At 45.7% G+C, this 16,361-nt stretch overlaps 1 long non-coding RNA gene and 1 other non-coding gene across 3 annotated transcripts; one reads left to right on the top strand and one right to left on the bottom strand.

Moving 5' to 3' along the window:
* The first annotated feature begins 2,072 nt into the window (after positions 1-2,072).
* LOC122228990 lies at positions 2,073-2,179 on the top strand. The gene has a single exon (XR_006206867.1). It is a non-coding gene; the product is annotated as a U6 spliceosomal RNA (small nuclear RNA).
* A 1,472-nt stretch (positions 2,180-3,651) lies between these two features.
* LOC122228073 lies at positions 3,652-16,126 on the bottom strand. Of its 2 annotated transcripts, none has more exons than XR_006206384.1 (3): positions 15,850-16,126; positions 5,212-5,432; positions 3,652-4,018 (listed from the first exon to the last, which is right to left on the bottom strand). It is a non-coding gene; the product is annotated as an uncharacterized LOC122228073 (long non-coding RNA). The 2 variants fall into 2 exon arrangements; XR_006206385.1 differs by having other exon boundaries at positions 5,212-5,427.
* Positions 16,127-16,361: the final 235 nt, after the last annotated feature.

Here is a 16,361-nt window from a genome sequence, read left to right as displayed (position 1 = left end):
AATGACATATTGCACTTGCTTATAATTTACCAGCCACTCCAGGATCTCAGAGATCTTCCACAAACAACTTATTATGACAACACCTTGTGAGGTAAGTGCTTCAGTCCACAGAGGAGTCAGAAGAAAAGTGAGGAGTTCACATGAAGTCAGCAGTAGTATTTGCATGCTGTATCTATTAGAGTCTAGTCAAAAACCAGACACCACTCTAGGTGTCTCAAACCAGACTGGATTTAATACAGGGAATTGGTTACATGGGGCACCTGGGTGGCTCAGTCAGTTAAGCGTCTGACTTCAGCTCAGGTCAGGATCTCACGGTTCATGAGTTTGAGCCCCGTGTCACACTCTCTGCTGTCACCACAGAGCCCACTTTGGATCCTCTGTCTCCCCCTCTCTCTGCCCTTCCCCCCACCCACATGGTCCTCTCTCTCTCTCTCCCTCTCTCTCTCTCGGTCTCAAAAGTAAATAAACATTTTTTTTTAATACATGGAATTGGTTACAGAGATCATGGAAGAGCTAAGAAACCAAAGAGGACACAGGGAAGCAATCTCAAGAAGAACACGAGCAAACATCTGCCACTATCCCTAGGGATGGAGGCACAGTAGGTAGTGCTACCAGATCCCAGGGATAGAACTGCCATGCTGGGTCCACGGAGGAGGTGCAGCTGACAGGGGGCGTGCTGACCAAAGTGGGGGCTAGAGATGGAGAGAGATACCCTGGCTTCTCCCTTCTTGTCGCCCATCAGTCTCCTACCACTTCTTCCCAATGACTATGCTAAGAAGCTAAAAGGGAGCCTGGGAAATGTACTCCCCTACCATACAGGGCTGGACAGAGAAGGACCAATCTCTAATCTAATGGGAAATACACTATTCAGAAATCAACAATAGGGCGGTGAATAGGCTGCAAATATGGTGGTGGGTAGGATGGGGTGGGGAAAGGAGAGCCTGAAAGTATTGCTGTAGGCCACTGATTAAAGAGGATTAGGTGGCACAAAGGACTTTTTCCTGCTCATCCATGACAACAAATATCATATATATTTTATCAAATATATTATCAAATATATTAAAGCACTTTTAGGAAAGTGAGGAAGATGGCCATGAGACTGGGCTGAAATCCAGGAAGCATGAACTCCAAGGGAGTATTAAAGAATCATAATGCATGGTTGGATTGCAAAGTAGAAGATTCAGAAGGTAAACAGAACTCGCTTCCTGTAGATACAACTCATTCTAATAAAGCTCGTCTAGAAGAATGGAGATTGAAAGCAGCAGCTAAGGAGCCAAACAGGATAGAATCAGCCCCAGCTCTGGCAGAGGGTGGATGGCTGTGTGTCTGGACTCTCATGGGTCTAATTCCAAAACTGCAAAAGCACTGCACAGGCTGCAGCTTCCCAAGGCCCTCCCATTGCTGGGGTGCAGAACCATGGTTTATTCGTTGATTCCACAGAAATTCACTGAACACTTGCAGTGTGCCAGGCACTACTCTAAGCACTGCAGATGAATAGAAACCCCTCAACCCTTCACATGAGCCAGAGCAATACCATCCACTCTATCTGGAGGAGAGGGAAGGGGGAATGTCCTGGAAGGATGTGGTCAGAGAGAAACCGAAACTCCCACTTCCTCTGCTATTCCTGGCTCTGCCGGACACGTTAATGGCAATTACACATGCACTAGGGATACACCTGCTTCATTAATAGAGATATTACTATAAAGAACAATGATATTTCTCCCCTGAATTCTAGTTTATTCAGTTGAACTCAACAAACACTTACTGTGTGCCAATTCTCTGCCTGGAACCAGAGCTATGAACATTTTATTAGAAAAGCAATGAACCTGCCCTCAGCATAGGAAGACTGGTGAATCCATGCAATTCCAAACCCAGAAATTGCTTCCAGGGACCTGAGTCCTCCACAGATTCACGTAGAGGATGGAGATTGGTTTCCCCACCAGGGCAAAGGGGTGGCAATACCGGCCAGGGCAACACAAAGCTGACCTGAGCCAACTCTGCAGCCCTCCAGGCACTGAGGGCTGATTTTCAACAAGGGAGAGTCTTTTTGGTTTTGCCTCATAAGAAGGTCAGTGCCCTCTTCGGCCGCCCATGTCCTAAAGCTATAACCATACAGAGAAGATTAGCTTGGCCCCCCTGCAAGAATGACACACGAATGCATGAAACATTCCCTATTTTTGTGAGTAGAACACAGAGGGTTTTGAAGGCAGTGAAATACTCTGACACCATAATAATGGATTCAGGCCATTACACAGTTATCCAAACCTATAAAATGCACACCAGCATGAGTGGACCGTAATGTGCACTGCGGACTTTGGGTGATAACGATGTGTCACTGTGGGTTCACCTGTTGTAAGAAACGTACCACTCTGGTGGGGATGTTCGCAATGGGGGAGGCTGTGCATGTGTGGGGGCCTCGGGGCATATGGGAAATCTCTGTACTTTCTGCTCAATTTTGCTGTCAACCTAAAACTGCTCTTAAAAAAAAATAAAGTCTTAATTTTTTTTAAATGAGTAAAAAAAGGAAAGAAGTTCAGGCAGGAAAGCAGCTGAGGAAATTCCCTGGAGCCACCAGACAGACACAAGACGGGACCCTGCACTGCTCTGCTGAGGCCTGAAGAAGTTCGAACGGTCCCGTGGGGCTGGGGAGGACTCACAGTCCTTCTTTCCTTCTGGAAGAAGGAAGGGAGTAGAGCCCAGTATATCTGACTCTAATTTCTTCCTTTTATATTAATGCCTTGCAAAAATATACCTAATTTAAATAGTCTAGTACCATAATTTACTTTTTGATTTATTAATATTTAGGGGGAAAATACGTCTGGACAAGACTTCTTACATTGCAAATCTTTTTTTTTTTTTTTTTTTTTAATGTGTTCCTCTGGACCGATAAGGGGAAATGAAGACTCTATTTGTTATTTAAGATATTTGTTTCTCCTGGTATTATGCTGTCCTGGGACAGTACTGTTGTTATCTTCAAAGTGAAGATATGTTTCTGTTTCCTAAGAGAGAATAAGTCATGCCCAAACCCGAACATCCTTGGTATAGAATCTCTGCTTCCCTACGCATCTGTTTGCCTTGAGAAGTTAAATTTTATTTTAATTTTTTTTAATGTTAACTTATTTTTGAGAGACAGAGCACAAGCAGGAGAGGGGCAGAGAGAGAGAGCGAGACACAGAAGCCAAAGCAGGCTCCAGACTCTGAATGCGCAGCACAGAAACGGACTCCGGGCTCAAACGCGGGAGCTGTAAGATCATGACCTGAGCCGAAGTTGGGTGCTGGACGCTTAACTGACTGAGCTACCCAGGCACCCTGAGAGGTTAAATTTTGAAGCACAATCAAGGCCTGAGCTAGCCATGTCCATTTACTCAGACACAGGATGTTGGGTATCATGTAGCAATTTGTACAGAGCCCTCAATCTGTTTATGTTTTCCAGAAAGAATAAGGGCTGCTGGAAGCCTGCTTAGGGTGGGGGACTTCCTTACCCTTCACCCTCACCCAGACTTGCAGCCTGGAGCTCAGCCCGATTGCCCAGGAAGCACCTCTCCTCTGTTCTGACCCAGGGTAGATCTGCTCACCCCCTCCCCACCCATGGCTTCCTGCTGCCTCATTCTCAGTGAATTTGTCAAGGAAAAAAAAGTCCGCTCAGGCCCATTCCTAAGTGGTATTTTAATCATGACACTTCCTTAAGGGGTTTTGTTACTTTCAACACCTGGAGACATCGCTGAAGGTTTAGGCTTTGTCTATAAGCTCAAAACAGTGTCACTACCGTCACTGGCTGGAGCAGTCAAGTCCACCTCATACATTAATGCAACAACCGTTTTGGGATAAACTTGAAGACGGGCTGGATTTTCCGTTTGTTTGCTTCTCTGGCTTGCGGAAGAAAGCTGCCGGAGTCGTTGAACAGGTATGGGAGGGCAGGAAAGGCTTCAGAGCCTGCCCTTCCTCCTCGGCGTTAATTAGAAAATTTTCTATCAAAGTTAATGCCTTGCAAGGCAATGAAGTTAGCTGCTGAAGGAAGCTGAATTTCACCGTTGGGCAGAACAGACAATACAAGAAAAAGGCAAACAGAATAAACAGAAGGGCGTCCCAGACTACCTGCCACTCACCAGGGGAGGCAAACAAGGGGTTTTATTTAAAGCCATAAAGTCTTTTTTTTTTTTTTTTCTATTTTGTTTTGTTTTGTTGTATAGGTACTTTCTCCCAGTTTACAAAGTCTGAGTCATCCTTTTAATACACAAAAAATTCAAGTTAGCCAGGTGAGACTGAAAAGATAAAATAGTTCCCCGGGGAGAACTCAGGACTCCTTTCTCAGGCCGCTGCAGCACTTTTTGTCCTTCCTGGGTCACGGACCTAGCACGGCATCTCCCATGTTATAGCACACACTGCTGCCTTCACCTCCCTGGGCCCCCGTGAGGGCAGGGGGAACATCTTGCTCTCCCCGGTTCCCCGCAGCACCTGGCCCTGAGCGGGCGCAGAGTGAGGGCCCAGGATGAGGTGCTAGCAGGCTGGGTCGTGCTCAACTGTACATGCTCTGGAGCTGCACAACCTGGTTTGAGAGTGAGCTCGGCCTCGTCCCAGTGTGTGATCTTGACCAGGTTACTTTAGCCTTGCTACGCTTCAGTTTTCTCACAGGGGGAAATTACAGCACCTGCTCTCCAGGATTTTCATCAGACGTAAATTAGATCATCCCAGTACATGGTTATTGTGACTAAATCTTGATGATCTAGATGCAAAAGTTCATCAATACGAGCCAAACAATTACTTATTTATGAAGTGTTCGGGCAAATGAAAACCTCCTCATTTAGATGGTGCTTCGCAAAGAGGGGAGTGTTCAGAGGTGGGTATTGGGGAGAGACCACCAGCTTGTCCAGGGTTTTGAGGCCAGGTGAAATAGCCAAGTCTTAAAATCAAAAGCGGTCATGGAAAAGTCGCACATACTCCTTCCACTAAGAGAGAGAAATTTATATGGTGTGTGTGTGTATGTGTGTGTGTGTGTGTGTGTGCATGCCCGTGCACGCACACAAGCCGTTTGATTTCTCAGGGTTTTCCTTTTCCTATCTGTAAAATGGGCACAATGAATCAGTGGTCCAGATGTCCTATCCTCTGTTTTGCTATCTTAGAGACGGACGTGTGGACCAGAGCATTTTTCGATGGCTACTACATGCTTTTACCTTTTCCAATTGTGAAAAAACGTTTTAAATTGGCACTTACCTTCTTCTAAGGATTATAGTTTCTGTGAACATCCCTTCTTGATGAAGAAGACTTTGAAGAATGGAGGTTTCAGGAGGTTTTAGGTGAAGGGAGAACCCAGTTAGTTTTCGCAGAAGAGTCTTACAGGCACGTAGGAGAGTCGCAGAAAATGCTCTGTGCTTCACCTTCTGAGACGTTCCCTCTCAAGTTCTCTTCCTCCCGGAACAGCACCTCCCGCTGACCTTGGAAAGAGATGGGCACTAAGGAACAGGTGCAGACCTTGTCATGCAATCAGCTGCCAGCAAGCCTCCCCCCTCTGAGTGATGTGTCCTACTGGTGTACCTGGTTAGGTTTATCTGCGCCGAGAGCTGTGCACCCATTGTGCACCACTGCATGTCTGGACCTCAGTAAATCATGGGTATTGCTGAGACCGTGATAACCATAATACTGCATGTGCCAATGCCGAGATAAAATAAGCAGACTCACAAGTAAATGGCCCCTAATATCTGAGTGAATTCCAGTTTGGTCTCCAGCTCGCACAACCAGTTTGTCTGGAACCACTGGATGCTTTGAACCAAGTCAGTTTAGGAGGTATGTTCACAGAAACTATAAACTATATAATCCTTAGAAGAAGACAAATGTCAATTTAAAACTTTTTTAAAAAATTGGAAATAGTAACTATTTGATACAACAAGCATGTAGCAGCCAGGAAGAAAAGCTCTGGTCCACACATCCGTCTCTAAGATAGCAAAACAGAGGATCGGACATCTGGACCACTGATTCATTGTGCCCATTTTACAGATAGGAAAAGGAAAACCCTGAGAAATCAAACAGCTTGTGCACACACATGCACGCGCATACACACACACTCACCATATAAATTTCTCCCTCTTAGTGGAAGGACTGTGTGTGACTTTTCCATGACCACTGTTGACTTTAAGGCTTGGCTATTTCACATGGCCTCAAAACCCAGTGTGCTTTGCTCTAGGATTAACTGAACTTTTTGAACTAAAGGCTTAACTTGTTCTTAATCTTCTCTTTGAAATGCTGATTTAAAGAATTAGTGCCCTGCCCAACAGGTCACAGGCACAGAAGGAAGCAAGGAGCCTGCATGCACACTTCTTTAGCGACACAAAGTTCCTGGTCAGAGGTCCAGGACCAGATTTTTATGGAGCCGATGTCAGATCCAGCTTACCGAGGTTAGAGATCAAAGCAGAGGCAGAGAGAAGTGGAGGCTATCTGGAGAGGCACCAGATACTATCAGGAAATAGCGTGGCAGCGAGAGCCGAGGTTGCGCTTTAGGGAGCAGCTCTCTTGGGTAACTCAGGGTGGGTGGAACTCTCTGTGAAAGACCCATGGAATGGCATCTCTCACACACCTGATGTTCTTGGTACCCATCACGGCGTGAGTGCGGTGACCATCCTTGCCCCACTGGGCTAAACAGCTAGCGGGAATCAGAGTCTGTGAGTACTGCCTGATAGCATCAGAGTAATATCCCCTGTTACAACACAACCTTTCTGCCCCACATAAAAAGAGGCAAAGTGACTTCCTCGGGTATGGGGACTAAGTGTTCACATACCCCGAAGTACCTCTTGGAGTATTCGGAGGCAGCTGGTGGGAACCTGTGGTTCATGTCAGAGAGTCAGACCCAAACTCCTCCCTATTACAAACACAGATTTCTCCCTATCTTTCCCTGTAGCCCCCTAACATCGCACACGCTGTCTCACTCAGCTCCTGCTGCCCCCAGGGGGTGTTGCCTCGTGGATGCCCTTAATGATTATTGGAACCTGACTGCCAAATGATAAAAATGTTTCCAGTGGGAGGGGGGAGAAGATACCATCTCAGATACCATCAACATTTTTCTAAGATGCTTTAAAGGTGACGTGGAAATGACCACATAGGAAAGGCAAAAAGATCGTAGCTGTTCAGCTAAGAAAGGCCTCTGTCACCCCGGCACTGGGGCCACTTGGCTTGTTTCCAGAGGCAAGCTCAGGGGTTAGCAGGAGGCAGAAGGTGTGGGCAAGTGAGGGGCCACAGAGGTGGAGATGGCTTCTGCATCCCAAGGGAGGGAGCTTACCTGCCTGAGCATCCCCTCTGGGCTCTCGAATAAGGAGAAATCAGCGTACACATAGACCAGTAGAAATATAAGTGATTCTACGACAAGTTCCATCTCAAGCCTGAACATGTGTATCAAATAGGGCGAGAATTCACATGTTAGAAAAGGCATGTGGAAGGTGGATCGATGGGTGGAGGTGATTCTAGATTCAACTAGCTCATCAGCTCAGTTATGGCATAAGCAAGAAGTACGTCAGAAGGGCCTTCCTAACCTAAACTCTGGTTTGTTAATTATCATCATGACCCCTATTTCTTAATGAAAAACAGAAACAGGGAAGAGCTTTTGTTTCATGTTGTCAGCGGGGGGAAAAGACATCTTCAGGCTAGGGTCTCCTTTTTTTTCCCCACTCCGGAGAGAAAAAAAAAAATCTGGATGTCAAAAAATATTAAGGACTAAATGAGGTGGAAACAAAGCAAAAGAAGGAGCCCTTTATTCTCAACTAAGGCCTGGTTTTGCCATGGTTTTCTATTGGAAATTCCCCGTATTTCAAAGCCAGGAACCTCAGAGAGGGCCAGCTGCACAAGGGCAGGAAACACTGGGAAAAAGGAAAAGGGATGTGCAGCAGGGAAGGTGCGCACCTTAACGCTGCCCCTGTGGAGAGGTGGCCTGGTATAGTGGGTGCGGAGGTGCACCCCGGAGCTAACTGCCTACGGTCAAATCCCAGCTCTCGCCACCTGCCAGCTGGGTAACCCTGAGTGAGTTACTTAACCTCTCTGGGCTTTGGGTTAACTCACGTGTATAAAATTCTACCTACATCTCACAGGGTTGTTGTGAGGATTAAATAAGCTAATACCTAGAGAATGCTAGAATAGTATTTTCTGGTGATTTTTACTCGCCACAAATAATAGAAATGGACAGCTACTGAGGGCTGCTGAATGCTTCCAAATGACCATTCGCTTTTCCACTGGCGGCATGATATCAGCTAAGAAGAAAGAAAATGTAGAGAGAACAAAGTTATTTTGCATGTTTCCTGGATTCTCGAAAATGACATCATGTCAGGGCTATGTATAGTTTATTATTCTCTCATTTGGCAAATATGTGATACTAGCATCTAAGCTACTGGCCTTCAGTGCAGGAACAAGGCAGACACGTTCCTGCCTGCATGATGCTTAGACCAGAGCAGAAGAGAATGACCTCACAACTAACTTCAGTACAGGGCATTAACTGTGGTAGGAGGGTGAGATCGGGATTCTGGCCACTGACCAGGCAGAAGACGGGACCTCCCCCAAGTACCCAGCACTAGTCAAGTCCATAGTAGCTGCTCCATAAACATTCATGGGATTAAGGAACATAGCACTTCCTGTGCTTTGTTGTAAATTTCAGGTTGTCCTTCGTCTCAGAATCTTCAGAGCAAGAATACATCTTTCTTTTTGTGTCCCCAGCACCTGACATCACGCCTACCACATAGGGGAAAGGGGTTAATAAAAGTTTATTGAATTGATCTGAATGACTAAGAAAACCTAATGTGTCTCTCCCCTATTCAGCCGTGTAGATCTTTCTAGTTTTAACCCAAAGAAATAAGAAACTTGACAAGATGGGTAGCCAAGTTAATTTTAGGAGTTGGGGTTGTTTTTTAGTACCCATTAAAATTACATACATAACTGGTTTTCTGCTCACTGTTAGCTGCCATGGTCCCTTCCTTTTTTTTTTTAATTAAAAAATTTTTTATAAGTTTATTTATTTTGAGAGAGAGAGAGAGAGAGAGAGAGAGCGCGCATTTATTTGAGAGAGGGGCAGAGAGAGACGGAGAGAGAGAGAGAATCCCAAGAAGGCTCTGCATTGTCATCACAGTGCTGGAGGGGGGCTCAAACTCACAAACTGTGAGATCATGACTTGAGCCAAAATCAAGAGTCAGATGCTTAACCAACTGAGCCACCCAGGTGCCCTGGCCCCTTCTTTCTTATTAAAACTCTTCTCCTTCAGTGTTGGGGTCCCATCTGTCCTCCCCCATCTCTCCGGACTCTCTTCTACTTTCTTCCCTAGGTCATCTTCCTCCTCCAGTCATGTCCCAGCCTCAGTTCTAGACCCACTGGTAGCGATTATTTCTGTCTGATGGCTAACTTTATTGACCTGTTCTTTCTAGTAGAGGAGACCCACTCCCTGACCCCAGGAGTGGACACATGGCCAGGCCTAATATTCCTCTGGCAATGGTGACTGGCCAAGGAGTGAACAAATGCCCCAAATAGGGACAAAGTCCTTCCCCAGAATGATGGCTGGACCCTGGTGTGATAGAGCTGAGAGAATGTTGCTCTACACTGTTGGCAGTAACCAGGCCCTACCACGTAGAGTCCATGTGCAGACACAAATGGAGACCAGCTTCAATGGGAGAAAGAGCAGGCAAGAGCAAGAGAGAAACCCAGTCTCAGAGGCCCTGGTTCTGTAACCCTTCCACTGGGCTATGAGCTTCCCAGACTCATAAACTTGTAAATGCCCCTTTGATTTGAGCCAGGCTGAGCAGGTTGTTAGTGCTTGCTAAGGGATTTACTGTCACTAAAGACCCTCCTTTGGAGACCTTGTCCACTTTTACATCTTTGACCAAACCTCTAGGCAAATGTCTCCCAATTTCTAGCTCTACCCTCAATCTCTTCGCAAGCCTTAGTGCCCCGCTCCCAACTCTTTGTGCTGGGCACTCTTCCTAGATGTCCACTGCCCCTCCCCTTCAACATGTGTAAATTCACAGCTTCTGAGCTGCCAACCTTCCATTCCAGGCTCCATCTTGACCTGTGCCGCCATTTTTCTCTGCCCCAAGACCTTACTCTCCTCTCTCCTTCCTGCCCGCACCCACAATCAGTCATTGAGTCCTGCAGCTTCTTCCTTCATACAGTTTCCTACAGCTGTCCTTCCTTTCCATTTCTCAGCCACCATTTGGGTTAGGGGGTTAGATTCCTGCTATGCCCCTTGACTCAATTCTTCTGACATTCCACGACCAGAAGAGTAAGCCTCTTAAGGTAACGTCTGCTGAACCAAGTCCAGACTTCTTAGTGGAGCCCCCAGAGCTGCCCATGACCCAATGTTCTAGCTTTTGGCAACACTTGTCACCTGCAGGATCTCCAAACCCGGTGTGTGTGGCCCCCACTCTGCTCACAAAGGCCTCAGCCCTTGGCTCACCCTTTCCCCCCTTACCCATCCCCCCCTTACCCATTCCCCTGGGATCCAGCTCAGATAACGCTTTCCTCCAGGGAACCTTCTCTCATCATCCCAGTGAAAAGTGAATTCTCTCAGGACACCTGCGGGCTCAGCAGGTTAAACGTTTGACTTTTGATCTTGGCTCATTTCACGATCTCATGGTTTGCGAGTTCAACCCCTCTATACGCAAACAGCACAGAGACTGCTTGGGATTCTCTCTCTCCCTCTCCATGTCCCTCCCTCACCCTTTCTCTCTGTCTCAAAATAAATAAAGAAACTTAAAAAAAGACAACAACAGTGAACTGTCTCCTCGAAGTCCCAAATATCTCCTATATCTTTAAACAAAGCTTTATGGGTGTGGAGGACACACTATGTGCCAGGCACTACACCAGGCACTAGGGATGCCAGTAAAGATAAAGCAGACTCTGCTGGCACAGAGCTCTCAATCTACTAGTGAGAGACATGGCGACGTGTCGCATTTCACTTACCCCCCGCCTTCTCCTGTGGAAGCTTACACATTTGCTTCAGCTCTCTGACTAGCTTGCAAGATATTCTAGAAAAAGTACTCATGGGGTGCCTGGGTGGCCCAGTCGGTTAAGCGTCTGACTTCAGCTCAGGTCATGTTCTCACATTCATGGGTTCAAGCCCCACGTCTGGCTCTGTGCTGACAGCTCAGACCCTAGAGCTTGCTTTGGATTCTGGATCTCTCTCTCTCTCTCTGCTCCTCCCCTGCTCCCGCCCTTTCACTCTCTAAAATAAATAAACAGAAAAAAAAAAAAAAAGGACTCATAACGTTCCTAGTACGTTGCCTTACACACAGTAATCCTTCAGTACATATTTATTAGCCTGTATACGGGAAGATCTGGGTTGACAAATCCATAAAGGATAGGAGATGTAAGACAAAACCTATTTTTAAAAATAAGGGCCAGGTTTAAGGCCCATCCTTTTGATTTGGTCAATTTAACAGCTGTCTATAAAGTTTACCAAATCCTGAAAACCCAGTCCTGTCATGGTACCACAAGCTCCCTCTATAGTCTATGTCCTGTTATGGTCCTTATGACAGGGGAGAGGAGTCATTTTGTGGTTGGTGTGTAGCTGATTTAGAACTTCGAGTTGCTGCAATACAGTAGCAGAGGGTAGTGGTTTAGGTTGGCAAGTACAACTAGCCGAATGCTATAACCATGCTTCCAATGTGCAGAAAACTTTGCTTATTCAGCAATTACTTTCCAGCTTGCAAGCTCTGTGTGAAAGAGGCATTGCTGTAACAGGATGGAGTATCATCCATTAAAGGCGGCAAGTGACTGGATGGATTGCGAGCTAATATGTTACAGCGTCTGTAAACTATGCTATTTTATAAAATGTCAACAAATAAATTATCTAAAAAAGAACAAGGCCTCCAGATGCGAGTACTTTTAAACTAGTTATTTCACCAATTTTTTTTTTAACTCGTCATCTGAGGAATCCCATACTTAGCTATCTTTTGCCTGTTTATAGACATGGCTCTGTATATTGGGATATTGACTTTTTTCCACGTGCAAAATTTTGAAAGTTCATCCATACTTTCAAACTGATAAAGTACATGGATTTTAAGGCTACAGATAATTTTCTGAGTTGAAGACACCTGTTCGATGGATTGACCATGACATGCCTAACCTTATAAATTTTTTTGGCATGGAAGAAAATTTATTAATAAATAACATTAAGATTGTTTTATATCCAATCCAAAATGCTGACAGGAAGTCATTCAAACAATTAAAACCAGGACAGTAAGTAGGAGTGCTCATATATTTAATTGGAAAGAGACTCCTTGTTTTATTCTGTATATCCAAGGTCTAGGGAGAACCCAGCATCAGGAAGACAGTCAAGTATTTATTGAATGAATGGATTTCTGTTCATCGAGTTAGTGCATATGTCAAGCATAAGGAGCTATAGAAATTGGGAATTAAGGGATGCTTACATAAAATGATACCATGTACAAACTTTAAAAGTATATGTGCTATATTAATGAGAATTTACGTTAAAGGTTTTCATTTTAAATGACTTTTTGTTGCTAAAACAATATCCACGACTTGTGTTTAGGATGTATCTAGTTTATCAACATTGTACGTACAGAATAAAAATAACATTTACTGCTCATGAAATGGAGGTTGACAGGCTGTTTGATAAGCCTTGGGTTTATAAAGATATTTTTGTGCTGAAAATACTAATCCTGTGTAAGGTTTGAACTGGAAGTTATTTCTCTAAAATTATGCTTTGAAAATATTGGTGCTGTGCGATAACGTACTTGGTAAAGCTTCCTGTAAATGATTTTAGACAGCTAATAGAAGTATTTTTGCATGGCGAGGATAATAGAGTTCATCGTACAGGCTTTCGACTATTTAATTTCAGTGTAAACGCTAACTTTTGAACTAGTACATAATTATTTTCATAAAATGCACAATCATGACTGCCAATTTTTCCATGACTAACTATACCCTCCCAGATGTTGTTTTAAGTTCTGCTAAGTCATATTTTCTTTTTCCAGAACTCTGTGTTCCCTCCCACTCCTAAGTCCCTCTGGCCTTTTCTCAGACTTAGCCCTTTTCCTGAATTTGGGGTAAAAAGGATCCATTGCTCTTTTTACCATTCTATATGAATATAATAGTTTTACATAAATTACTCTCAATCTCACCTGCGATCATAAAGCTTAGCCTGTCCCCTTCCTGGAGAGATATACATTTTGTGCAGTTTCTTCCGAAAAGTCGTGAAGCCTTTCCATGCAAGAACAGCCTCATCATATGACTGAAAATCTTCTGAATCACCCCAGAATCCAGGCTGTTAGAAAACTGCTAACCATTTCCAAACTTCCACATTTGTTTTCTGCTGTTCGGCTACCTCTCCTCCAGATTAGATTTTCTTGCTATAGCAAGAATCATTAGTCACTAGTGAGACAGCCAGAGCTTACTGTCAAGGGACACCTTGCAACCCATGATGGATTCGTATTTTCTTACCAATCTGAGCTTTATGGAACACTCACCGCCCAGCCATTAGACAGAAAAACTTCAATGGCAAATCTCATCTCTTGAATGCCAGCGAAAATATTTGGCCGCATGCATGGTTCCAAAAAAACGTTTTCATTGATTCAAATGTATAAAAGCCTACCCTGTGCTGGTAATTGCACAAAGGGTTGAGAGATGTGAAGAAGAAAAATCCAGTCCTGACTACCCCCAAGGAGCTCTAGTGGGGAAGAAAGGCAACAAACACAGAGTTGAAATCAAGTGAAGTACTCCATGAAATCAAGTCAGTGAAGTTCTCGGGGGGGGCACAGAGGAAGGGCTGCAACATGGCCCTCATCCTCACACTCCTCATCAACCACAGTGCATCACTGGTTATGCAAAAGCTATGCAGCTGCTCCACAAGTCTCCATGTATGCACGCTTCAAGGAATAACCATCAGGATATTTCCTCCGGAGAACAGTGAGTTCCCCAAACTGCAAGCATTTTCTATACCTACTTGGAGAGCATTGTTGAGTGCCTATGGATGAATAAATTAATCAAGTAAGTCACGGTTTATAAGCCAGTCTTATTTCCATGCACTGGAACAGAGGAAAGTTGGTTGTGGAAAGAAAAGTTCCTGAGGTCAGAAGACCAGAGCTGCATGGTGAGGCTGTCTGTAGGACCCTCATCCCTAAAAGAATGTTTGTGAGGTCCCCGCCAGCCTTCTGATACTCTACGACTTAACCATAAAGGGAGTGGTACAGCCAGCCTGATTATCATTATAGTTTAAGAATTTTTCCAACTTCTCAGAGTCTCCAAGATATACCAAACCGGAGGGAACTTTGGTAACTGCTAAGCTCAGGTTTACCGAAGGGGGTTAAAAAAAATGTGTATGGGTAGGGAATAATTTTTAACAATCACTTGGTTTCTGTGCAATAAATATCAACAGTGAAATTTTAGGAATGTTCTTTTAACAGTGCCAAGCATCAGAGATCTAGAAATCGTCTGGCCACAGTCTGATTGAGTGCAATATCACAGAGATATTATTTACTATAGCCAGTCTGCTTCCTCTTTTTCTTGGAAGTAGTAAAAAAATTTTAGCATTTTTCAAACCTTGAAGGATATAATTCTATATTTACTCAAAAACCTACGCAGAAACTCAACAAATTCCTTTCTTCCCTGTCTGATAATTTGGGTGAATTTGCAAAATAAGTATCTAATGTATCAACCTTTAAGGCATTTCTTCTGTGTCACCGTCTAACGTGAAACATACTTTTCTTGCCAAATTGCTGACCTTGACACACTTAAGTCCCTTTATGTTTCAGGAGAGTCAGGGACTCCGAGTGGAGCCAATCACTCTGTAGACACAGCAACGATTCCCTGAGTCTCGGAAAGCAAGTGTAACGTTTTCTCCTAGGTACCTTCAACTCCGGTACAAAGAATCACATCCCAGGCTGGGCTAAAGATCTGTTAGGGAAAATGACTCAGGCGGGAGACTACAAAAAGGAGGCCCACATGGTCTCGTTTTGCAAATACAAACTTTGTGGGGTATAGAGCTGGAAGAGACCACAAAAAGAAACCACCAAGTGCAGAGTTCAGCTTCTAGGAAAAAAGAACAAGAACTGGATGTGCTATTTCAGTTCAGGCAAAGGGAGAAAACAAAACTTTTGCGAGGTTTTATTTCTTTTAAAATGAGTGTATGCTACGGTTTCCCGGGCTATATGGAAATATACAGTATTTAGTATACACTAAATGCAAATGCAAGGCTGACTTCCCTAGAAAAAAGTGGGAGACTCTATCTACTTTCTCCCGAACACCTCTCCAGTCTGTCTTGGAGGCAACTAAGGAGTAATAATAAAGGAATGATGGCAAATACTTTAACAAGGCTTTCTACAATGCCGCTTTAGTAGAATACACGGTAACATCCTATAGCCTGACAATTTTACAGGAAAGCCCAGAAGAGGAAGCCAGAAATACGTTCCAAAAACCAATGCTGAGGACTAGTGGCCAAAAAAAAAAAAAGTCTGATTTTTTTATTTCATTTTTGGTTTCTCTACACTTGGGTGGGACTCAGTCCCACGAACGTCTTCTTCTTCGGTGTGAGAGCAGTCCTTTCGGGAACCACAGGGCTGCAGATGTCATGCTGGAATTCTCCCAGGGGCAAACTGCCGGCCTGAAGCAGCTCTTCCCAAGTTACTACCCCCAGCGGGGCTGGCCTGAGCCTCGCTAACTGACCTCCGGACCAGTGGGCAGACACCTGCATTCGCGGCCCACGCTAAGGGCCCTGTGAGGTGGGAAGGCCAGGTATGATTGCTTTCGGGGGAGAAGACGAAGGCTGGGAGGGAGCTCTGCTCAGAGTCACGCGGCCACCTGGCTGCAGATTCCGAGGCTCGGCCCCACATGGGCGAAGCGCGGGGGAAATACCGAGCCCGGAGCCCCTACCTGCCGTTAGACCCCGTCAGTGCTGCCGCTCCCACCGGCCGGGACAGCACTGGGTCTCCAAACGGTAGAGAAGAATCCTTTCCCTCCACCTCGAGAACTGCTTCCAAAGCGCCCCCGCTTTCAGCCCCAAGACCTGCCCACTCAGGCCGGACGTCGGGGTCGCCGGCCTCGGCGACCCGGGGACCGGGCGGGGAGCGCTGGGGGCCAGGGGACCCGGTTCCCCGCAGCACCTGGAGCCGCCGGACCGAAGGGCAGCACCGCGCTCGGTGGCGCGGTTGAATCACGCGTGAATCACTCCTCGGAGTTTCCTACCCGGAGGGGGCGGAGCAGGGGTGGGGACCGGTCCCGGGGTCCGCCCAGCACGACTGCCAGTGATCGGGCCGGGGGCGGGAGTGGGGAGGAGCGGCGGGGGCGGGCCGGGGACCTGCGGAGGCGCCGGCGTCCGCGCGACTCTTTAAAGCGCGCGGGGCCAGAGCTCCCCCAGACTCGGGGTTCTCCGGGATCGTTTCCGT

The sequence above is a fragment of the Panthera leo genome, chromosome C1, assembly GCF_018350215.1.
Source record: "Panthera leo isolate Ple1 chromosome C1, P.leo_Ple1_pat1.1, whole genome shotgun sequence".
Taxonomy (NCBI): Eukaryota; Metazoa; Chordata; class Mammalia; order Carnivora; family Felidae; genus Panthera; species Panthera leo.
This window is presented reverse-complemented; position numbering and strand designations above follow the sequence as displayed.